The sequence below is a fragment of the Sceloporus undulatus genome, unplaced genomic scaffold (assembly GCF_019175285.1).
Source record: "Sceloporus undulatus isolate JIND9_A2432 ecotype Alabama unplaced genomic scaffold, SceUnd_v1.1 scaffold_15, whole genome shotgun sequence".
In the NCBI taxonomy this organism is placed as follows: domain Eukaryota; kingdom Metazoa; phylum Chordata; class Lepidosauria; order Squamata; family Phrynosomatidae; genus Sceloporus; species Sceloporus undulatus.
In genome coordinates, this window is record NW_024802937.1 from 1785575 (window position 1) to 1810303 (window position 24729).

General features: G+C 40.1%; 1 protein-coding gene across 3 annotated transcripts in view; it reads left to right on the plus strand.

The window, feature by feature from the left end:
• Nucleotides 1–24729, plus strand: part of LOC121917319 (disks large-associated protein 1-like) — a 412347-nt gene that overhangs the window by 188636 nt on the left and 198982 nt on the right. The gene's annotated exons all lie outside the window — the stretch shown is intronic.

Here is a 24729-nt window from a genome sequence, read left to right on the forward strand (position 1 = left end):
CTTCATTACTGAAGTATTTATACATGGACTGTGATGTATTATGTATGGCTATTTCTTATCTATTTGTTGTCGTTGGGTGCCTTCAAGTTCTTTCAGACTTAGGTCAACCCTAAGGTGAACCTATCGTGGGTTTTTCTGAGGCTGAGAGTGTGTGACTCACCCAAGTCTTTCCATGGCCCAGCAGAGAATCAAACTGGAAACTGTGTTCCAAGAATAGCTAGAGGACCATATAATTTCCCCCCCCGGGCTAGATGTTTAGGATGTTAGATATCTGTATGGATTATCGTAAATGAAAAATTGAGTAGAACTGGTGAAAGTGGTAACAATTCCTTTTTGAAACCGAACAAACAGATTTCACCTGGTCAAGCCCTAGAATACTTATAGGTTTAGTACTTAACATATGAGATCTTTCTGGTTTTTTGGATGCATAGGCCTGTTAAAACTTTTGATTTCTGCTTTTTTTAAAAAAAAATCCTTAATATTTTCATTGAATGGTATATTAAATGTGCATCATTTTTGTAGGCAGCATTTGTTGTATATCAGTACCATAGTTATCAGCACTGTCACATATCATTGATCTGATACTCATAAGTTAGTTTGTTGCCCTCAGGTACAAGATACTGTCCTGTCACCAGTGCTGCTATGAGATTCAACTACAAGGCATAACTGCTCATATTAAAGACTGGCTGGATGAGAGAATTGGGGGGGGGGATCAGTGCTTCCATGATAGATTATGCTCTTGTCTTCCACAAGGGGGTGGTTAATTTTTATATAAAAGAAATATAGTACAGTACTTGCATTGACCCATGGATAAGTCGACCAAGGTTTTTGGGGTCAGCTTTTTGACCAAAATTTCTAGACTTATACATGAGTATATACAGTATCATCTTGAAAGTAGGCTCAGTCAGCAAAATGTCTTGGCCCAGCCCTACTACCCCTCCTTTTAGTTTTTACTGGCATTACCTATTTACAGCATTTAACACCATTTATCACTAAACCATTTATATCCTAGGGCATACATTTATCTACTTGAGTGTCATCAATTATTCCAATTTCTCTAGTATAAGATTTAGTCACAATAGCTTGTCTTACAGGTCTCCTGAACAGATTTTTAATTGCATTTCTTATTTTGGTATGCCTTCTTTCTATGCTTGTTTTGGTTGTATAAGATAGCATATGATCACCCATTCCTCATTTATGTTCTCCTGCTTCCCTAGTGAAATGTGTGCCCATGTTGCATCCTGGCCATTCTGACTGTGAAAATCTGGTAGCTGTGGTCAGAATATACAAGTTTTCCAAGACTGTTAATTGTATGCAATGATTGGCTGCAGGGCAGTTAGAAATCTATCCTTTATTTTGCCTACAGGTGCTTGGGCTTTCCGTTGGCCCAGGAGATTTCTTACTTAAATGAAAAGGAAGGGTACATCACTTTTTTAGCATTACTTAACCTGACTTGAAGCAGCAGGACCACCACTGGAATGGTGGGTGCAGGGAGTGAGGGCACTCAGTGGTTCTCAACCTTTGGCTCTTCTAATGTTCTGGACTTCAACTCTCAAAAGTCTCAGCCAGCTTGCCCAAATGATAGGGGATTCTGGGAGCTGAAATCCAAAATGCCTGGAGGCCCAAGGTTGAGAACCACTGCCCTAAGGGGAGGTGACACCACTGCTCCCCAAACATTTGCCTTTGGGCAGAAATGGGCTATGGGCTTCACCTGTGTCCATTTAAAAAGCTAAACAGATGCTGTGAGTGGGATGACGTTCAGTGGGAAGAGAAAGGAGAGAATTCACTTTGTCACATAAGTGAGATCTCTACTACTCTTTTGGGGGGGGGAATGCTTTAAACGATACATACACATATATGGAAGGATATAAGGAAGTAATATAAAGTTATATTACAGCTTCAGTATTTCTAATTCTCTCATTTTTGTAATTCTCTTAAGATGTTCCATAACTAAGTCATATATCATAATTTGCTGCCTCAGATACTTAATATAGATGTAGATTCCCTTGAAGTTTTAAGTCTCTTTGAAAATTCATACATATTTAATTTATATGGATTTCAGTACTCTAGATGTGAATATAATACAAATGAACCTTTTTTTTCCTGCATCCTCTTGGCTTCCCCATTCTACAACAAGGAAACTTTTTCACTTATCTTTCCCGTCACACGTTTCTACACTAAAAATACAGAAGTTCTATAAAGGTTTATAAAACAGTTTCTTCCAAAGAATTCTGGAAGACTGTCAATTTGATGCATTTATGGTTTCGTGTGTGTGTGTGTTGTGTCTATGTCTGTGTCTTCAAGTTGCTTGAATTTCCCATGAATTTCATAAGTTTTTCTTAGCCAAAGAATATTCAGAGGTGCTTTGCCAGTTTTTTCATCTGAAATATACCCTACACTACCAGGCATTCATTGGTGGTCTTCCATCCAAGTACTAACCAGGGATTACCCTGCTTAACTTCCAAGATCAGACAAGATCTGGTGCCTTTCAGGTATTTAGGCCCTCTTGGGGTAGTGTTTAGCAGTATATACAGGTGGCCTTTGGTGCCTGGTGGGGTTTTGTTCCAGGACCCCTGATGGATACCAAAATCCATGGATGCTCAAGTCCCATTAAACTCACTGATGTAGTAAAATGGTGTCACTTTAGATAAAGAAACTGTTGATATGAAGGGCTGACTATATAGGAATGGAAGCTTTCCTTTTAAAAAATTAACTATGGGCCTAAACAGACAGGGCAGAATGAAGCTGCTTCGGGTCACTTTGGAGGTATGCTGTTTTAATAATGCATGCATCCTAAGAGGCGGGGAGCCACGTCAAAGCCATGCTCCAGTCCTAAGGACTGGAGCACAGTGTTGGTGCAGCTTCTAGCCTCTTAAGATGGGTGTGTCATTTAAACAGCATACCTCCAAAGTGGACCGAAGAAGCTTTACTTTGGCCTGTCTGTTTGGGCCCTATATTTCCTGAGCATACAGTTTCTTTTCTGTACATTTATTTCAATTACTTTCGTTTTAGGAGCCCAAATCCTGAGATTAGGAATCCTGCATATTTAACACCAAAATCCAAAATCCGATCATATCTCTCCGCCTCTATTGCCAAGATCCTGGTCCATGCCCTACTGCCAAGAACCTGGTCCATGCCCTAGTGATCTCACGACTTGATTACTGTAATGTCCTCCTGGCTGGGCTTCCTTTTTCTTACCTCCGTCTTTTAATCTCTGTCCAGCATTCAGCTGCACGCATTATCACTTCCACCCACCGCTCTGACCACATCTCTCCTGTGTTGGCATCCCTTCACTGGCTCCCTCTCCCTTTCCGCATTCAGTATAAGCTCCTGCTGTCGACATTCAAAGCCCTCCATGGACTGGCCCCTCCTTACTTATCAGACCTTCTTTCTCCTCACCTTCCCACCAGGGCCCTCCGTTCTGGTAGTCAAGGGTTCCTGTCCCAGCCCAGGATTTCCTCTGCCCCATCCCGGATTTGCACCTTTTCACTTGCTGCCCCTCACTCCTGGAACCTTCTTCCTCCACAAGCAAGAGCCATCACTTCTTTAACCAGCTTCAAAACGGAGTTGAAAACCATCCTATTCAGAGAAGCCTTCCCAGGCATCGCATAATTGTCGCTTACTATCTGATCTTCTGTTGTTGGCTGTTTATCGATCCATTTCCTGTATTGCTATGTTCTGTATATGTATTATCCTACTTGTGAGTATGTATTTTCCCTGGATAATGATTAACCTTCCATTTTGAAGCCAAGCCCTCCCTCCAGTCCATCTGCCTTGGTCCAGGCCTCGGAAGTTGAGAAGAACTGCTGGACCTCTTACCCTTTCCCGTCACCACTCCCTTCTCCTTCTGTGTCATGTCTTTTTAGATTGTAAGCCTGAGGGCAGGGAACCATCTAACTAAAAAGATTGCATGTACAGCACTGTGTAAATTTACAGTGCTTCATAAATAAAGGTTAATAATAATAATAATAATAATAATAATGAGGAGGTCTGCACATTTAGTTGTTTACACAATTCTGATTAGCTGTATGAGAAAAGCCATAGGCTTTCGACTAATACACACAAGATTACATTTCATTGCATGGTTGTGGTGTAGGACTGGGGATAAACCTGTATCTGTCTGGCTTCCTATGTGTCCATATGATGAAAGAGATTTGTGTATTGATGGAATGGGATGAGCTACGGTGGGCTCCATACAATTTCCTACCAAACAGGCTCATCCATGTAAGCAGCTTTTCTCAGTCTTGTGCCTTCCAGATATTTTGAACTGCAACCTTCACCATCGCCAATCAACATGGCCACAGAACTAGTGCGAGTTGTTACCCAACATATTTAAATGGCTTGAAGAATGCTGGTGTAGGCAATTTGGTATTCTTTGAAACAGCCACTAAAATTATTTTTTGATCATATAACTCAGGTTTGGGAGCAATTGGTTTCACTCTCTGCTACTCAGTGCTGTAATGTGGGACGACTGCCTCCTCCTCTTTACTATCATTGCTGCTGATACTGCACTAGTGTTGGGAGAATGGTTGGGGGGAGTGGGTGAAGAGGGTGAGAGGCAAGTTCCCAAACACTGCAACAGATGTTCACAAGTGCTTTCTATTGTGAGTCAAAGAGGCCAAAAAAGAAAAGAAAAAATAGGAAATGAAGAAGTGCTAATCATTCTGCTCCATTTGCCTGACATATGTGCCCACATTAAAAATCTGCTCGAACCACAATTGCTAAAGTTAGGAGTATAATCAGGAAATATTTATACCATGATTGTGTAGTATCCCTCTGCAATACAGTGAGCCCTTGGTTCCAGGACCCCCATGGATAACAAAAATCTGTGGATATTCAAGTCCCATTATACATAATGGCATAGTAAAAAAGTGTCCCTTATAAAACGGAAAAATCAAGGTTTTCTTTGCAGAATTTATTTATTTTTGAAATACTTTCAAGCCATGGGTGCTTTAATCCATGTATAAAACATCCATGGATATGGAGGGCTGACTGTATGTCTTTATCTCATTGTGTGCACATGCAAACAGAGAGAATGAACATTAATTCAGCATAAGCAATTGTAAGCAAGTGGACAGGGCAGGGGAAATCTTAGTTTTTGAGATACAGTGATACAGTCTAAGTGGAAACTTGTTAAGAAAGAGAACAGGGTGTTGTGGTGGATAATATGATGAGAAAAACCCAGTGTCCTTGCTATGAAAAGGGTAAATTCCATGTTGAACATTATTGTGAAAAGAGAGGAAAGTCAATTTCCCAGGAGCAAACTTCCCTTATCCATATTTATGGTGTACCCATCCTTGGAATTCTGTGTACAGTTAAAAGCACCATATTTCAAAAAGAACATTGTAAAGGTGGACAGTGGCATTGGCTAGTGTTGGTGGCACCTGGTATGGGTGCCTGGGACTGTGTGGGAGCAGTAGTGGCCTGGCCTGCCATTCACCCTGCCCAGAATCATGCCAAGAATAGCCACCAGGTGGGGGTGGGGGTGGGGGGTAGGTGCAACAGTGCTCGCCCTTCTTCTCTGCTGCCTTGTCTCCCTCAACTGAGAGAGCCAGGGCAACAGAGAAAGGGTGAGTGCTGGCAGCAGCAACAAAAGCCCACACACAAAGTGGGAGGAGGGCCCAACTAAGTGTCACCCCCTCCTCTGAGGTGTCACCTGGTGTGGTCCACACCTCCCACATTCCCTTAGTGATGCCACTGGAGCTGGAAAAAGTGCAGAAGTGGGACTGGAGCAAGTGTCTTATGAGAGAAGATTACAGTTTTTGGGTTCTTTAATTCAGGAGAGCAGGAAGGGGTGTAGTGTGGAAAAGTGTCTCACTGGCGGGTTACAGACCGCCAGAAAGTACACGACAAGCGCGTACTAGGGTTAGGAAGGGGCGGTGCTTCCGCACCCCCTAACCCTAGTACATGCTTCGTGTGCACAAAATGGCGGCGGCCGTTCCACACGGCCGCCGCCATGATTACGTCACGACCGCACTGCCTCCACATGAGGTGCAGTTGTGACGTATTGAGGCCGTGCCACGGCGCACAGTGCACCTTTTCTCTGGCCCTGGAAGGAGCGCAATTTCCGCGTTCCTTCCTCGGCGCGTCCAGGAGACGCGCGGTGTGGCAGCTGCAGCTCCCGGACGCTACAAGCGGCGGTGGCGGGAGAGCGCCGCTTCTCGGCGGTATGTAACCTGCCACTGTGTCTCATATAGCTTGAACTGTGAATCACCCAGTGAAGCTACATGATGATATTAAGGATGGACAAAGAAAAGTATTCATTCACATAGCACAGGATTATACTGTCTTATTTATTAATTTATTTTACATGTCACCTTTCTCCTAAATTAGACCCAAGGCAGCTCACAAAAGATGCTTTCAAAAAATTACAATTTTAAAAATGCAATTAAAAACATCACATTAATATAGGTAATATAGGTATTCTCTGTTGACAAGGTTGTCAAGTTGCATCTGAACATAGGGCCATGCTCATCTCCGTTACTAAGCTGAAGAGCCAGCATTGACAGAAACTATTTTGTGATCATATGGCCAGCATGATTGCACAGAACGCTGTTTACCTTCCTACCGGAGTGGTACCTATTTACCTACTTGCATTTGCATGCTTTTGAACAGCTAGGTTGACAGAAGCTGGGACAAGTGACGGGAGCTCACCCCATCATGCAGCACCTGGGCCTTGAACTGCCAATCTCCCAATCTTGCAATCAGCAGAGTCAGCATCTTAACCACCGCATCCCTTTACCACATTGATATAACAAGCCAAAAATATAAAACCATTAAAAACATACAAAAGCAAACCTACAGTAAGAAGCCTCCCTGGATGTAGTTACATATCCGCTTGAAAAGAATACTTTTGCAGAAGGGCATTCCAGAGGGTAGGTGCAGGAACTGAGAAGGCTCTCTCTTGTGTCCTTGCCAAGTAAGCCTGTGATGGTGGTGAGACTGTAGGTTTGCATGTGATGGACGTGGGAGTGAGAGTACCCGCGTCCATAAAGAGCAGTGATGGCTATTTTCTACAGCTTTGAAAAGCAAGTAGACAAATGCATGGAGGGTAAGTGTGTCGGTGGGTACCAGTCAGCATAGCTAAATATTACTTTCAGCACTGGAGGCGGTGTACCTCTAAATACCAGTTGCTAGGTAACACAAGAAGGAGGTGCTATTGTGCTTATGTCCTGATTGTGAGCTTCTTAGAGACATCTGGCTGGCCAGTGTGCCAACAGAATTCTGGACTAGATAATAGACTTTTGGTCTCATCTAGCATGGCTCTTCTAATGCACTTATGTTATGTTTTTATACTTATGCTTTCCATCATATCATTATGTAAAGAGGCAAATTAAGGACTTTCAACTTTTTGCAGTAGAAGCCCCTGGCTTTGAGAACCAAAATAAAATCTAGTGACGTTACCAAGCAAACTTATTCAGTCATCTATATTTGGCTTCTTTTCTAAATTCCATTCGTTGCCATGGCAAAGTAAGCTCCAGTGAATTTTTCTTGATTCTCTGGCTAAGAAGCTTTTCTTCATGTCCTTTGTGACACACAATGGATCTACAGTATTACACATTTAGCAATAAAAGGGGCAAAAGAATCATAGGAGGATGGGGACTGTGGGACAGGTGGGTGCATTTGTTTAACAAACAGAGGAATATATACCTTTCAAAACTTCTGCATTACTTACAAGTGAATGATTACAGGTCAATTTAAAAGGGTCAATAATATAACATTTTGTGTATGGCTGCATTGTGTTTTGAGAAGCCAGCAAGGGATCATATAAACTATGCACACCTTGAATGTTTTAAAAACTCCTGAACAGGATGTAAAATGTATTGTACCCTCATTAACAAAGCAGAATGTATTTTTTCTTGAGATGAGATTCTTTAAAAGTTGAAAATTTGGTATATTACCAGAGTTAGGAAAATAATTATACAAGGGAAGAATGGGTGGATAGGTTCCTGCACCAAAAAGAAGAGTAGTGCAACATGTTTCAGTGAGACTTTTTTATTCCAAAAATAATAATATGGCCATTTGAAATTTTTTGAAGCAAACCAGGTTTGTGGAAGCCTTTGGCATTAAGTAAAAAAAAAAAACATTTTGCACCTTTTTAGAGGACATTGAAAAAACTTTATTTTTCAAATTACATTCCAGGGAAGGATTTTTTTCTTTCAACAACCTTACTTTTTACTAATGATCTCTGTTTTTGATTGGCCAAAAACTTAATCATTATTATTTTTTAAAACATACTGGTGGTTGGGGGCTGATGAGGAAGGGTTGTTATTTGTTCCTCTCTTCCTCTGATGTTTGATTTTTCACACATGCTTAGTAAAGGAGTTAGTTTATAGGGACAACTGCTATTTATTTTTTGTCTGTTGCTTCCCAATAAGCATTGCTAGATTGTGGTTGTTGCTGTTGGAAATGGTGGTGTATGGTGTTTTAATGCTTGGGTGCAGGGATCTTTTTTTTATTTTGTTTCTGATTGTATTTTTTAATTTATTAGCTTTTATGTTATGTTTTTATAGTTTCAGTATTATTTTTTAGTATTGTTCCCTGTCTTGGATTGAGTACAGTGGAACCTTGTTTTTATACTCTGAGATTTGGTTCCAAGATCCCCATGGATAAACAAAATATATGTATTGGCTCAAGTCCAATTAAAATATAGATGACATAGGGCAAAAAATGGTTGTTGTTTTTGGTTTGTCCCTTTATTAAAAAATGGGGAAGGAAAATCCAGGTTTGATTGATACTTTTTTGGGACATTTTCAAACCATGGATGCTTGAAATCATGTTATAAAAATTCCGTGTTGTATAAGAGGGAAGGTTCCGACTGGTTATTCCAAAGTAGTAATCCTGCTTTTATTACAGTATTTTATTAGTATTTATTTCTGGCATTAAGGATCTTTTCATGGAAAGATGTTTGGCATATATTTGTTATTTTGTAATTGTGTTTTATGTAGATATATTTAATACAATATCTATTATAGCAAACACACTTTTAAAAAACAGATATTCATTGCACTTGAACTATATTTGAGAAGGTTAATTCCAGCAAAATTAACCCATTGTGATGTTCGAGAAAGAAGCAAACCAAATTAAAATGTTACTCTAGGACTTAAAAATTTAAATTAAAAAAATTAATTGTTTTCAGTGCTTTAGATTGCTTTAAGGACATCAGCATCAGCTGGTAGATTGGTGTGTTGCATTTTCTAGGGCTTATTTTTTATGTGACATGTTAAAAATTAATCCAAGAGTCACAAAATAGCTCATACAAGCTTAATGTGTAGGTGATTTAATGATTAAGTTAATAAGTATTGAAAAGCAAACTGGTAGATATTCATATCCTGAGTGTATGTCAGATCATGTTTTGATCTTGAACAAATGACTGTTGGTTCCAAAATAGAACATTAACATGCCATAATGTGTATCTTTCCCCAAGAGGGAGGGAGTAGTGAGCAGGTGTTGGTGTTTAAGAATCAACATTAGTTCTGGAGGGGCTGCAATTTTGGATCGAGAGATAAGACATTTTTCTGAGATAAAAAAATTCTCTTCATCCCTAAGTGGCTTTTCACTACAGGGGAAAAAGATATTCTTTTTGTGATGTGGGGGAAAAGGGATGAGAGGAGGAGAAAAAAACACACGAGGAGGCCTGAGTGACCGAGGCAACTGGGTCCCAGGAGAGAGATGGAATTAGAATTGGTGCTGTCCCCTCCAAAAGCCTATCTTCTGCTCAAATTCACATCTTCAAGAAGGTTGCTTTTTGGGGTTGTTTTATTGTTGGAAAGAAAAGCTGAATGTGTCACGGTTCAAGTTGGGAATCGTTGGGTCAGGTCACTACTGATGTGCTTTCTCTAGTTATCATTAAAACTGAAAATCTCTCAACGATATCCACTGCTTCCCTCATTTTTCATTTGGGCATTCATTTCTTCGTTTCTCTTCCTCTGAGGAGTTGGGGATTTCGATTTTTTATCTTTCCTTCACACTAAAAATTGAATGTGGCACCCTACGATACCCACACACGGACACACTTTACTTTTCAAATATTGAGGCTTTCTCTATAACTGTTTTGGTTGTGCAGGCGGGTTTGTGTACTGGAGAGTTGCATTTGCCTGATTAGTACTCTTTGCCTATTTGGGAGCGGTAGGAAGAGCACAAAAAGGAAAGGAATGCTTGATTAGAGGGAGTGGTACTTGGACATCAGGAATTTTTTTTTTTTTTTTTTTTTTTTTTTTTTTTTTTTTTGTGAGGAGAAGAGGCTGATATAGGAAGAAGGCCAGAACCTTACTGTGGCCTGTTGGCTTCCCTGCAGGTTGAAAGGGAAATGTATGTGCTCGAAGGGGCAGCTCCTGTTGGACACCCAATAAGTTTAAAAAAAACATATTTGTCATAAAAAATCAATGAGCCCTTGTGTGACTTGAATCATGGACTTTCTGGCAGAGGAAAGACAATCTTAACAGGGGCTTTCTGATTCAGGCTTATTTTTCCCAGGGAGCAGATGGTCGGCGGCAGTTGTTTTTTAATAAAAACAGATTTTGTGCTTTGTGAATCTTTGGTGGAAGCAATTTTTCAGGTTATAGTGTTCGTGAACAAATTGGACATACAATTAATTCCATCTCATTTTTTTTTTAGTTGGAAGATGGAAGTAAAGAAGTAAGTAATTAATATAAAATTTCAGCTTTTAATAAGAGTGGCCCCCATGGGCTTAGTTAAAGGTATGCGAGGTTAAAATGGGAAAACAATTTTGGGAAAATAAACCAAAACATTGGCAATTTATTTCATCTTAATTCAAATTTGATCTAGCTTCAGCTCTGGGGAGGGTTGTAGTTTGCAGGGATTTGATGTTTTGCCTTCAGCTAGCAATAACTTTTGATTTCCATCCTGATGGTTTTCTTTTAAACTTTCATTCAGGGGAGAAGATTATTTAAAAATCTGAGTTTCAGTTGGTCTTTTGGTGAACACTTATTGGGGCAAAAAAAGAATAAATAAAAATTTGGGTGGGAAGAGAATGGAGGGAAAAATAAAATGCATGGGCTTTAAGAGATTTGTAATGGATGGCACTTAATATGTGGAACCCTCCAGTTATCCTGATTTGATAATTAGGTTGCATGAGTTCCAGTTTTAATTCCTCTGTAATCAACACTTTTTCAGCTTGGCCTTTAATATTGTCCCAGTTTCTTCTATTCCTCCAACTTTCCCCCATCATTCTGCAGCATTACTTCCATTGGTGGAGGAAAAACTGGAGAGTTTAAAAAAAGTGGCAAAAATAAGTAGTTTACAATCAATTTTAAATCAGCAACAGGGAGAGGAGAGGAGGGACGAAGGAGTGGAAATCTTACCTTTCCAAATGCAGGACTCAGGCCTTGTTGCACTCCAAGAATAAAAATAAAAGCAGTTTGACACAAATTTTTACTGCCATGGGGCTCAATGGACCCTATTCTATCATTGAGGACAAATGGCCCAATCCTGTTGGGGATAAACAGGTGTTTAGATTCTGGGAAAAAAATCTTGCAAAAGTTAGCGGATATTTGTTTTCAAGACTATGTCTGGCTAAGTCTGCGATTTAACCCGACATTAAAGCTGTTGGCAGAGAAAGAAAGTAGGAAAGGAAAGTGGGCAAATAATGCTTTTTACTTTTCTTGATTAGGAAACTGCAAACATTAGATTTGTCTGCACATGAGCCAAATGTGAATTTGTGGTGGTTTCAAGGCATTGGACTATGATTCTGGGAGTCCAAGAGGTTTGAATCCCCAATCAACCATGGTAAACCTTAACTGGGTGATTCTTGACAAAGTCACACTCTTTCAGGCCTCGGTGGAGAGGATTTGACAGTGTGCAAAACTCCTTCTGATGAAACTTGCCAAGGGGGATAAAACACCATTTATAGTTTCACATTAGGGTCATATCATAATGTATTATGAAAACTTTTGGAAGGCACACAAAAACAAAAAACAATTGTATTGTGAACCATTCAGAGTGAAGGAGATAAAGGCTTCTGAGGTCATCAATTCAAAGTAATTCTCCATGTTTCAAGGGGATCTCCTTTGACATGGGGGCCCTTGATGGGATACCTACTAACAGTACTGAATGCTGTCCTACATTCTCCAGAAATCGCATTTTTTTTTGTGAGGAGAAATGAAAAAAAAAGACCATGTTTTTTTCTATTTCCCACAGAGTCACAGAATCTCTCCATCAAGACTGTAGGCAGCAGAAAACAGAATTGCCGAAAAAAGGGAGATAGCAGATTGAGGATGTCTTCGATTTTCCCAGATAATCTAATTGGCCCCAATCCGCTCCAACACAGGAAGCACCAAATTAAGAGTGGAAGAGATCTGCTCATATTTTGAACCACTTTTGGGATCCATAAGAGGTGGACGGCATTGCCAGCCCCCAAGATGGCTTCCAGCACTGCGGGTCAGCATTGCAGCATCTAAAAGTTTGGGCACCCCAGATCGACTGGAGAAGGGCCAGCCCCATATGTTATGATCACGCTGGGTGGGCTTTTTCAAGGCATCTCTTGTGGGGCATTGTTTTATGGTCATCTAAATGGGAACACCTCAAGATGATGGCGTGGAAACCAGGATTTTCAGGGCCAGTCTGTTTCTGGGCACTGTTGTAGGTTTTTTAACTCATCCCAACACACTGTCAATACAATTAGGGCCTTGACTTTTTAAAGTTTGGCGCATATTATTGTCCCTATTTCCTTGTTAATACTGGGACATTTACATTCCTCCATGTCTGGTCCTTTCTCAGTCTGTTGTTGACTGTCTCTTTTCCTTACATACAGCTAAACCCTCTGTTTCCATATAAGGGGAACCAATTTTAGTACACCACTGTATATAAATGGGACCTCAGTATCCATTAGATTTTGGTATTCCATGGAGGGTCCTGGAAAAACAATGTTTTCCATTGGGATTGGACCAAAAGGGAATACTGTAATAAAAAATAAGTTATAAAACTTTTATTCTACCCCACTTTTTGTTAAAAAAAACAATCAAGAACGGGCTTACAACACTATAAAAGAAATACACCATATATAACCAAATTCATCCCCCCTCCCATTTAAAACAAAGAATTGAAACAGTTTTAAGGGCTATAAATTACATGAACGATTTTTAAAACAATTAGGGCGGTAGGCAGATGTCATCAGATATATGTGGCGGTTCGCTTACATAGCATTGTGGTAATTTTATTCCTGTGGGAAGGGCTTGCCGGAAAGGAGATAATCCTGTCTTATAAAGCTTTCTTGAAGTATCTAGAGGATTGGTTGATTTGACGGATTTCATCCGGCAGGGCCATTCCACAGGTTTCATGTGGTGAGTTGCCGTTGCAGAAAAAAGATCTCTGGGATTGGGGGAGGGTCGCAGTCAATCTGGGGGGGTCTTTTATAGCTGGCAAGTAAGTTCCTCCCAGAGGACACCCGAATGAGGATGGGGCGAAATTGTATTGGAAAAAAGTAGGCGGATTCTTTAAATAAGTTGGGCCAAAGGCATGTAGGGCTTTTTAAATGGTGATAACCAAAAACAATTGTTAACTGTTGGCCTTGAAAAAAAAAAAAATTAAATTAGGTAAGTTAGCAGTCTTATTATTTCGTGTGGACTTTTGGGTATTAATTTTTAATTTTCAGCCAACCAATTCTTTACTCCTCACACCACAAAAGTGCATATTGTCAACATACTTGGGCTAAACAGCTTAACTTTAGTATACCAGATTAGAGTTATTCATATATGTAATACTGTTACTCTTGAGAGTGAAAAAAAAGAAAAAAACATCATAACAGGTTAGACTTTAAGAAAATAAAATTGCAGTTAATTCCTATGCTTTTTTTTATTAATATTTTTCCCAGGTTTCCATGTGGCCTTCGTCATTTTGTTGTTAACTGCCCTTCAAGTCAATCTCAAACCCAAGGCATTATTACCTACTCTCATATGTTTTTCAAAAGTTAGAATAATAGAATTACTTAACTGATAGTAAGGGTTGTTTTTTTCCTGGTTTCATTTCTAGTGTTCAAGGGATGATTTTTTGATTGGAAATGTCGTTCTTTCGGCGTTTGAAATTGAAAGCCTAATAAAATAGGCTGTTATTATAGGTAAGCAAATATTTGACACAAATAGAATTTTTGAAACCTTCCAGATTGGGCATTATTTAGCACATGTTTTGGGCGTTTTAGGGGTTCAGTTCAAACATATTTCAGTAAGTTCAGTGAAGGATGGAAGATGAAAGATTGGTATACACATAAAAAGCATTATTTAATTTTGTTCTGATATACAAAGGGTCTGTTACAGACAGAAAATATAAAGCTGCTTCGAGTCACAATGGGAGGTTATGGTGTTGTTTCAATGATGGCACGAGTCCTAAGAGTCCACGAAGCCACACCAAAAGGCATGCTCCAGTGGCTGGAGTGTGGCTTTGGTGTGACTTCTGGACTCTTAGGACACATGCATCATTGAAACACCATACCTCCACTGTGACTCGAAGCAGCTTTATTTTGGCTGTCTGTAACAGGCCATAGTGATCCAAATAAAATGATTTATATTAGAAGCTACTTTGTGCATTTGACAGAAGCAATACTATGCTCTTCCCTGCCAGTGATGAAGTGATTCTTTTTTAAAAATACAAAAACTAATGCTTACTATACAATTCCTTTTTTGAAAGGAATTGAAATTTTGCACACACTTCCAAAGGTCTTTGCATTTAATGCTTTTGTGTCTAAACATAAAAATGCATTTTTAAATGTGCAAGACAAAGGCAGCATGGCAGTAAAGAGAACCCAAAATAACTTAACATGAACTTCAGAAGTGAGGGCAGATCATTTCGGCTTCTTATACAAAGACAAGATAGGTCACCTTCACAGAGGGACGGCTTTAGAGATGAGATCTACTTTGATACAAGCATGTGGTGCAACTCAAAAAGGAAAGGATTTATTATTTTGGATCTATCATCTGGAAATCATTACAGTAAACAGATATAATCACATTCAGAAATTGTGTTTCTATATTGTAAGCCAGTTCCCTTTTGATTTTACTCAAGTCTTTGGTGTTTTTTAAAAAAAAAACAACTCTTGTCCTTTTTTTTAGAGAGAAGGGATATTGTGTAAACATCAAACTGTCAATTGCTTCTGAAAATAAAATAAATTATGTATTTTATTAGCTGCATTTTAAAATAATTTTGAGAAGATACAGTATGAAAGGGTGCATCTACATTGTAGAAATAATGCAGTTTGACACTTTACTTGCCATGGCTCCATCCTATAGAATCCTGGAGTTTGTGGTTTTGTGAGATGCTAGTACTCTTTGGCACAGAAAATTAAAGACTTTATAAAACTACAAATCCCGTGATTCCATAGGATGGAACTACAGCACTTAAAGTGATGCCAAACACAGTGTACGTGTGCATTTTTAAATGTGCAAGACGAAGGCAGCATGGCAGCAAAGAGAACCCAAAATATCTTAACATGAACTTCAGAAGTGAGGGCAGATCATTTCGGCTTCTTATACAAAGACAAGATAGGTCACCTTCACAGAAGGACGGCTTTAGAGATGAGGTCTACTTTGATACAAGCATGTGGTGCAACTCAAAAAGGAAAGGATTTATTATTTTGGATCTATCATCTGGAAATCATTACAGTAAACATATATAATCACATTAATTTTACTCAAGTGTTTGGTTTTTTAAAAACCCCAAAGTGTACCCAAAATGTAGATAGACCCAAAGTCTCCTATTTATATTATTCGAAAATCTCCTGTGTTTGGATATATTGTTTAGCAAAATATGGTTAATGTTTAACTATATCATGCCAACCACCATGAAGTTATTTTTGAGATGAAGTGTATTACACACACACACACACACACACACACACACACAGGCAACATCCAACTGAACCACTTCTCTTTTGAATCCCAAATGATTTCAGCCAGTGATAGGAAACGAAGTAGTTCATCTTTAACACTTCTATTATTATTATTATTATTATTATTATTATTATTATTATTATTAACCTTTATTTATAAAGCGCTGTAAATTTACACAGCGCTGTACATACAATCTTTTCAATTGGACGGTTCCCTGCCCTCAGGCTTACAATCTAAAAAGACACGACACAAAAGGAGAAGGGAGGGGTGGAGGGGAAGGGGATGAGAGCCAGCAGTTCTTCTCTACCTCCGAGGCCTTCTATTGAAATCAGTTAAGGCTCCAGATGACAGAGCCTAAAAAATAGAAAATTAGAGTTTTACCTAGGAATGATCAAACCACCAGTGAAAGAAGGAAGAAGATTTTGGGGGGAATTCCTGCTTGTCAGGCTTTTAGATCTGCTTCAGAGATTTCAGGAAGCCTCTGGGGAAGATTTGGGGGCATAGAGAGCTATTCAAGAAAGCACAACTGAAGGAGAGTCATCTTTCTCCCTGTTCTGCAAATGAACACCTTTTGACAAGGAAAAGGCTATAACAGAGAGGCAATCCACACTTCTGAGAAACTCACATGGAAATCAGTAGCTCTTATTTTTTAGTAGATAGACATAAGATCGAGCTGCACGTTTAGATGAATTATGCCTGTTATTCCATTCATTAATCCATTACTATTAAATGAATTGCATCTGTAGAACTGATCATTTTTCTATTTAACCATGCCTGAAGACTATGTTCTTAAGAATGCCCCCCCTCCATTTTTAAGTTCTTGTACTGGAGAGCATTCTTCAGCTCAGACAATACGAAGGATTATTGAAACCCGCTGGAGCAGTAGTCAATGTATTGACCTCTACAAATTGCTACAAATAGCAGGTTTAGCTTTTTCAATGTTGAAAGTGTATTACATTCCAGCCTGTTACAGGTTGTTCATTTAGCTGTATGATTTAAAATGAAGAACATTTGGCTAATTAGGAGGCAGCTGTTCACTTAAGTAAGTGACTCATAAAGACATATTTATGGTACATAACTATTTTTTCAAGGCTGTATAAATTTTAAAAGAAAAATGAAGAAGGGAACAGATGTTTTGTTACAGTACCCTGATGTATGTTACTGGAAAGTCAATACTGAGTCCCACTTATTATAAAATCTGCATCTTTTCTAAACATTAAAAAGACCATGGTCTTGATAATTAAACTGTTATGTTGAGAATATATTTAAGATCCTTTAGAATCATACATTTTTATAGTTCATCATGTCACAAATTTGAATAATCAACATTTTACTAGCCACTATACAGTTGTCCCTCCATATTCGCTAGGGTTAGGGGAACAAGCCCCCCGTGAATATGGAAAAACTGCAAACAAACTGTTTTTACCTGAGAGGACACCTCTCTAGGAATCTCTAGGTCCTCCAGTGCAACTCTGTGATCAATGTCCAACATACACTGACCATAGAATGGCACTGGAGTAGCTACAAATGGTCTTTCAGTGCAACTTTTAGTTGAAGTTGACCACAGAGTTGCACTGGAGGACCTAGACAATCCTAGAGAGAACATATGTGAATAATCAAATCTGCAAATATAAAATCCACAAATATGGAGGGATGACTGTATTCTTAATGTTCAAGATTTTATTTGAAATTGAAGACCAAACTGGATGCTGATCCAGCAGATCTGGCCTGATCCCAGCCCTTAGTGTAGTTTTTTAAGGTCCTTAGCATAGTCTTTTAAAACCAGCTGTTTGCTGAGCTGCTCAGAGAGAAAAGAAAAATAGAAATAAAAACGTATGGAATCAAATATAAAATGACAAAATTGGAAAAAGTACTAATGGAGAAGACAAGAAAACTCTGTCTAAAATATATAAAATTATTTTAAGACAGGACACAGAAGAAGAAATTATAAAAGATCCAATGGTTAAATGGGCCCAAAATTTTGGCCATACCGTAGAATTTAATAAATGGGGAAAGGTATGGAAGAAAACAATAAAAATTTCATCTTCACAAAATATTACAGAAAATGTATATAAAATACGGTACAGGTGGCATCTCTCGCCTGAAAAATTATCAAAAATATATAAACAAGTAAACAATAAATGTTGAAAATGCCAAAAAGAAATAGGAACATTACATCATCAATGGTGGTCATATATTAAAATTAGAAAATCTTGGAATTATATCCACCAAATAATTGAAGAAATTCTACATTTGAAAATTCAAATGAAACCAGAGCTAGATCTAATAGGCATGATAGATGCTGAAATAAAATATAAAAATGCTAGGCTATTGCATTATATGACATTGGTAGCCTGAATCTTAATAGCCCAGAAATGGAAATAGAGTTCAATCCCTTTGATACAAGAATGGTCACTAAAATTATTTGCGATGGCTGAATTAGACAAATTGACACGTCTAATGAAATATGAAAACTTAGGTAAATTTGTAAAGAATTGGGAATGAATTATCTGAGTAACATATAGGGAGAAATGTCAATTGTTGGTTTCCCTTACCTGCTGTGGGGTTTCGGTGTACAATAGGCATCTGCCTTCACGTGTAGTCCTTGCAGCCCGCCACTGCGAGTGCAAGTCACTGTGCAGTCAGAACAAGGCACCCAGTGTTGCTCTGGCCTCAGGCTGGAGTGACTCACTCCTGCAGAGCAGGTCAGCAGGGATGGTCATGAGTACCGCATGGGAAGGGAGTCAGCTGTCATTGCCGCATTTTGCTGTAGGTTTTCTGGAACACCATTAAGAAAATATACCTCTTTTTAATGCAGGACAAGGGGTGGACAAAGGGATTGTGAAAACAGCTTGGACTCAATTTAGAATTTAGGGCCTGTGTAATGTAAATAGCACGGGGAGAATTTGGGATTTGTAAGTAATGTAGACAAGCCTGCACTTTAATGAGTGCCACTCAACTTTCAAGAAGGATATGAACAAATTGTAACACATGGGCATGGAACCTTGACTGTTCCCCTTGCTGTTCTGATAATATTTGAAAAGGAACAGTGCAGATGAGAGAGAGAGAGAAAGCAAAAGAGACAGAGGGAGGGAAGGAAAAACAAGAGAATGACATCCTTCTCATACAGGTGACACCAGCTTCAAGAGTTGTTATGAGAATGAGCAAGTTAAAGGCTGCAAAGCACTTGCTTTCCCATAATTTTGTAAATGCTTGTTGGTGGTTAATAATGGTAAGCTAAAAAGAGAACAATATGAAAAGTCTTGCCTTTGTTTCTGGAACAGAGTGAACAGAAACAAGAATGAAATTAGAAATTAAATAGCTTTCACTGCCTTTTTCTGACTCACTTCTGCAAAACATATGTTACAAATAGTGCCTGCTAATTTAAGATTTGTGGGATGATTGAAGTGCTGTATTTTGCAAAGTGCCACTCTTACACTATCAGACAGATGAGCAAATCCATTTAATTCTGCCATCATCATATCAAAAGATCATATTGTTACCTTTTCAGAAACTCTGAAAGATTCTATTAATAAATAGGTTTTAAAAATAAAAAAAATATGCAAAAACCATTTGCAGGATACTTCTTGTCTTAAGTGAGTAAAGAAGAGTATATCCTTTGATTGGCAACAGCAGGAAAAGAGTAATCTGAGCTGAAGAGCAGTTATGCAACTATGCCCCTGATCCTGCTCATCTTTCCCATAAAATTTCATGGAGCTGTAACTAACCATGTAAGACAGCATAGAAATTCTAGCTGTCTGACATGTTGGGCCTGGAATTTCCATATGCTACATCACAGCCTTGATTTTTATTGTAGAATTATAGCAGTGGCAGTTCTTTATTGTATGTTTATATATTATTCTTTATTTAAAATGATGATTCTGTTACAAGCCCTTATGAATATTTTTAGTAAATTCACTGTAGGCATCCATTCTCTGTCATGGTTGGTACTAAGGAATGGGAAAGATAACTCCATATTTCTGTCTGTTTCCAACTAAATGATACTAGTAGAGGGTCAAAACCAAATCCTTCAGGGTTGCCTCTCCATAACTGGCTGATGCTACAAATGCTTTCTTGTCATGCTCCCAGGAATTCACATAGAACAAATAAGGACTAGTAGTAGTATCAACCTGTTTCCATTGCAGGCTCTTCTTCAACAAGAAGGTGGAAGTAGGCTGCATCCTCTTGTCTATGGCTTCATTCATCTGAGATTTTAAGATAAGACACTGACAGGTCACTACACAGTGATAGCTTTGTTGAAAGTGGCTGAGGCTGAGAAGCTAGTCTCCAGCAATAAGGAAACAAATTTGAGGGGGTGGGATTAAATCTATCAGCATTACTTTTCTTTCACTTAGGTAGCAAGAGGTTAAAACACATTTAGTCTGGCCTAACTAGCTCAAATTTACCACTCTTTTTTTCACTGGAGCATAAAAATGTATTCTGCAGGTTAGCAAAATAGAGTGCTTTGTGGCAGAGATCTCAAATCCCTCTAAATTATTAATGAAAATAGATTGGATTTTGAACGGTGGCCCTTCCAAACAGAAGCCTGAAAATGTAAGTGTTTTGTTATTACGTAACAGTTTTGTTTGAAGTGAAATGCTTCTCCTGGTTCATTCTGTACAGTCTTCTGTGGGAGGCATGATTACCACTGTTCAAGAATACAATTGACGTTATTGCTGCTATTTCTGTTGGAAGCAGAATTTGTGCCTAGCCTGGCAAAATCAGAAAAGGAGGAGATAAAGAATTCCTGTGGGTTACAAAAGGAAATGTTTGGAAGAGTGAAACAAATATTGATTTTATTTTCATAAATCATGTAAAATGTGTTTGTTGTATTTTGTTACATTAATTCTGAGTCTCAGAAAAACCCAAATAACTCTGTCAATAAGGTTATCATATTAGGATTTGATTGAGAAAGCAAAAACAAACAGCTTCATTTATATACCGCTTCATACTGAACTAGCAGTGTCTAAGCAGTTTACAAAGTGTAAGCTAATTGCCCCCAACAATCTGGGTATTCATTTTAGTTACCTCATCGGAAGGATGCAAGCCTGAGTCAAGCTTGAGCCCTTTTGCTGGTATTGAACTCGGAACTTTAGGGTTTTGAGTGCGTGGCTGCAATACAGGCATTTAACCACTGCACCACCAGGGCTCCTCAACTGAGATGATAGGAAGACAGTTAGATGATAGTAATTATTTTAGATTTAAATATAAAAGTTAAAGTTATAAAAGAAAATCTGTATATGTTAATTGCATCGATCTCATATCCGTAAAGGATTCTCATTCTCTTTCTCAAAGAGGAATAATAAAAGGGAGAAGTTATGTTGGGGGAGGAAACTGAATCCCATTGTTGAAGAAAATTGGGATATAAATCCTTGAAATAAAGAAGAAAGAAAGAAAGAAAGAAAGAGAACTTATATTGGCCAGTATATCAGCCATTTAGTTAAGCATGCTTAACAGTGCAATCCTAACTCAAAGATAGGCCAGATGTAGGTGGTTAGGATGAGGTAGAAGGCACTTGTGCAGCTGAATGGGCCCTAAGCCAGCTGGACTTTCCTTATCCTGGCATAAACCCCTTATGCCAGCTGATCCCAGAGATCAGCCACCTGAAAGATCAGCTGGAACAAGGGCTGAGATCAGGTGGCTGAAGAGCCAAAAGGGGCTATATTGAGAAATCGGCCAAGTTAAAACCTCACTCAGCTCAGAGACACAGCCCCTGTGCAACACCAAATTAGGCTGAAGTTCGGGTTGGTCAGAGTTATTTTCAGCATATGGAAACTAATGGGAAATCTTCAAAAAAAAAAATTCCCTGCTTACCTTCTCGGTTGCCGCGCCACCGCCTCCCGGCATCCTTGCCGCCTCCTCCTCCTCGGGAAAGGCCACTGCAGCAGCGGTGGTGAGGAGGACGAGGCCAAGCTTCGTCCTCCTCGCCGCTGCTGCCACCACTGTGAAAGGGCCAGGTGCAGTCTGGAGGCCTCTTGGCCTCCAAGAGCACCACCCAGCCTTTCCCATGGTGGCGGAGGAGGAGGCAGCGAGGATGCCGGGAGGCCAAGCCTCGTTCTCACCATTGCTGCTGCCTCCGCGGAAAAGGCCAGGTGCTACACTTGGAGGCCAAGAGGCCTTCAGGCTGCACCCGGCTCTTTCGCGGTGGTGGCAGCGGCGGCGAGGAGAAGGACGAAGCTTGGCCTCGTCCTCCTCGTAACTGCTGCCGCCACTGCAGAAAGGCCGGTTGGAGGCCTGGAGGCTTCTTGGCCTTCAAGAGCACCACCCGGCCTTTCCCGTGGCAGCGGAGGAGGAGGCCGAGGTGGTGAGGTGGAGGCCTAGAAGGCCTCTGGAGCTGCTGCTTTGCCTCCTCGCCACCCAGCCCTTCTGCGATGGTGAGGAGGCAGAGCAACAGCGCCAGAGGCCTTCAGCACTGCCACCCAGCCTCCTCTTGGCCTCCGCTGCTGCCACGGGAAAGACCTGGTGGTAGTGTTGGAGGCCAAGAGGCCTCCAAGAGCATCACCCGGCCTTTTCGCAGCGGCGGAGGTGGCGAGGATGCCGGGAGGCCAAGCCTCGTCCTCCTCGCCACTGCTGCCACCTCCACAAAACAACCAGGTGGTGCTGTTGGAGGCCAAAAGGCCTCGAGGCTGCACCTGACCCTTTTGTGGTGGCGACGACGGTGAAGAGGATGAAGCTTGGTCTCGTCCTCCACGCCTACGCCGCCACCGTGAAAGAGCCGGGTGCAGCCTGGAGGCCTCTTGGCCTCCAAGAGCAGCATCCAGCCTTTCCCGCGGAGGAGGAGGTGGCGGCGCGGCAACCAAGCAGGTAAGCAGGGAGGGAGGGAAGGTAGGAAGGAGGGAGGGAGGGAAAGAGGAGGGGAGGAGAGGGACTTTTGTCCCCAATGGTGGCGCGTGTGGGACTTGAGTATACATGGATTTTGGCATACGCGGAGGGGGGGTCCGGAATGGATCCCCTGCATATACCAAGGGACGACTGTATACATAGTTAAGTGGTTAGGCAGCTCACACTGGCCATTATTATATTATTTAAAATTCTATCAGATGTCCTAAGTGTTTCTCCAGCAGTTCTAGAAAAATTTTATGAACCAGGAAAAAAACAAATATTTACTTACCTAAACATGGTTGCTGTTGTGGTTCTGGTGCCCAACTCCAGTGTTTACTAGCTTTTAAAGCAACTATACTATGTGTTGATCCTGTTGAATATAATCACGTGTGCAGGTCCATGGAACCTTCAGTGAAGAAATCAGATGGTCCATGCATGGAAATAATGTGTTTTCTGGGAATCAAATTAACAGAACTGGGTTTTCTTTTTTCTTTTTTATAGAAGAAACCAGGTCTCTTCTCACAAGACATGTATGATGTATAACTGTGAATACCATTTCCCTGCATATTTAGAAAGCTGTCAGAACTCTGATTGCCTCACCTAGTATGTAGGGACATCACTGGAAGGTGCAGAGGGGGTGCAAACTGCACCAGGTGACACCCTAAGTGGGGAGACACCACTGCTCCCCAAAGATCTGCCTTTTGGCAGAAATGGGCTGTGATGTTCACCTGTGTCCCTTTAAAACTCTAAAGAGATGGTGTGAGTGTGGTGAGGCTCAGTGGGAGGGCAATTGCATTGCCCAGTCAAGCATCAAATCTTACCAAATGTTCACTTCAACCTCATGAAAATTTGTACATGTAAATACATTTAGGCTGTGCATATGATATTGTAATTTAAAGATATAATTTTAATTTTACTAGTTTTTTATGTCACAACTATTACCATTACAGTCAGCGATATATAAGAATTATGATTTATGAGTAACATTAATACAAAAAAGTTTCTAAAGATTCTGTATGGTGTGGTATGGGAGGAGGTAAATGTGGGGTTGACACTATGAGTTACCACACTGGATGACACTAACCCTAGTGATGCCCCTGCTAATATGGCCAACATTACCAATGGCTCTCTAGGGTTTCAAGCAGGAGTTCTTCCAGCCCTTCCTAGATATCCCAAAGAATGAAGTTAACTCTTTCTGCATGCAAAGCATGTGCTTTGTCCCTGGGGTACAAGCCCTTCACTTCAGACAGGAATACTCAGAGATGATTTCATCTCAATTTTGGTGCCAAAATTTTGCACTGAATTGAACCATTTTCTACAACTGGAATAAGAGTAAGATTATCTTGCCTCTAAACCCCAAGTTTGCATATTCTCTGACTTCTTTGGGCTGTTTTGTGTTTAGCACATTCTTATTAGAGTGAGTTTCTCCACTAAGGAGACATTAGTGCTGTTCTTTAGCACACTATTCAAGTTTCTAAACAAATGCATACTCTGATTTATATCTGTTTGGATGGTGATATCCCAAGTGTTCAGGAGATAAAACAAAATTTTCACTGAGACAGACTGATGATGATGATGATTGATGATGAAGATGAATAGAATGAATAAATATCACAAATGTTAAAACTACATTTCTCTTGGTTTAATCCCTAGTATGAAAACCTGTCCATAGCAAAGAAAAGAAAAGGGTTCTGTTTTTACAGAGACCACAGTATAGGAGTTCCAAAGCTATTTATTATCCATAAGGACTCTGCATACATTTTCCTTCATCATTTTTGTGAGCCAACCATTCCACCAGGCATGTTGGGGCACTTGTCCTATACACAAATGCTGGGAGAGGGCAGCAGGAGCCTTCCAGCTGTTCCTCCACTGGACCTGAGCCATTCTCTTTGTTTTGAAGACACAGCTTTTGCTCCTCACCTCCTCCTCCCAACCAAGCCCTTTTCCCTTGTTTGTAGTGGAGGATCCTACTCCACTGCTGGTTTTAATTAGGTATCAGTTGCCAGTTGCCTTCTGTACATGGAACTGAAAAGGGCCCCTGTGTTGTCCATGGCTTCAGGCCATTTTC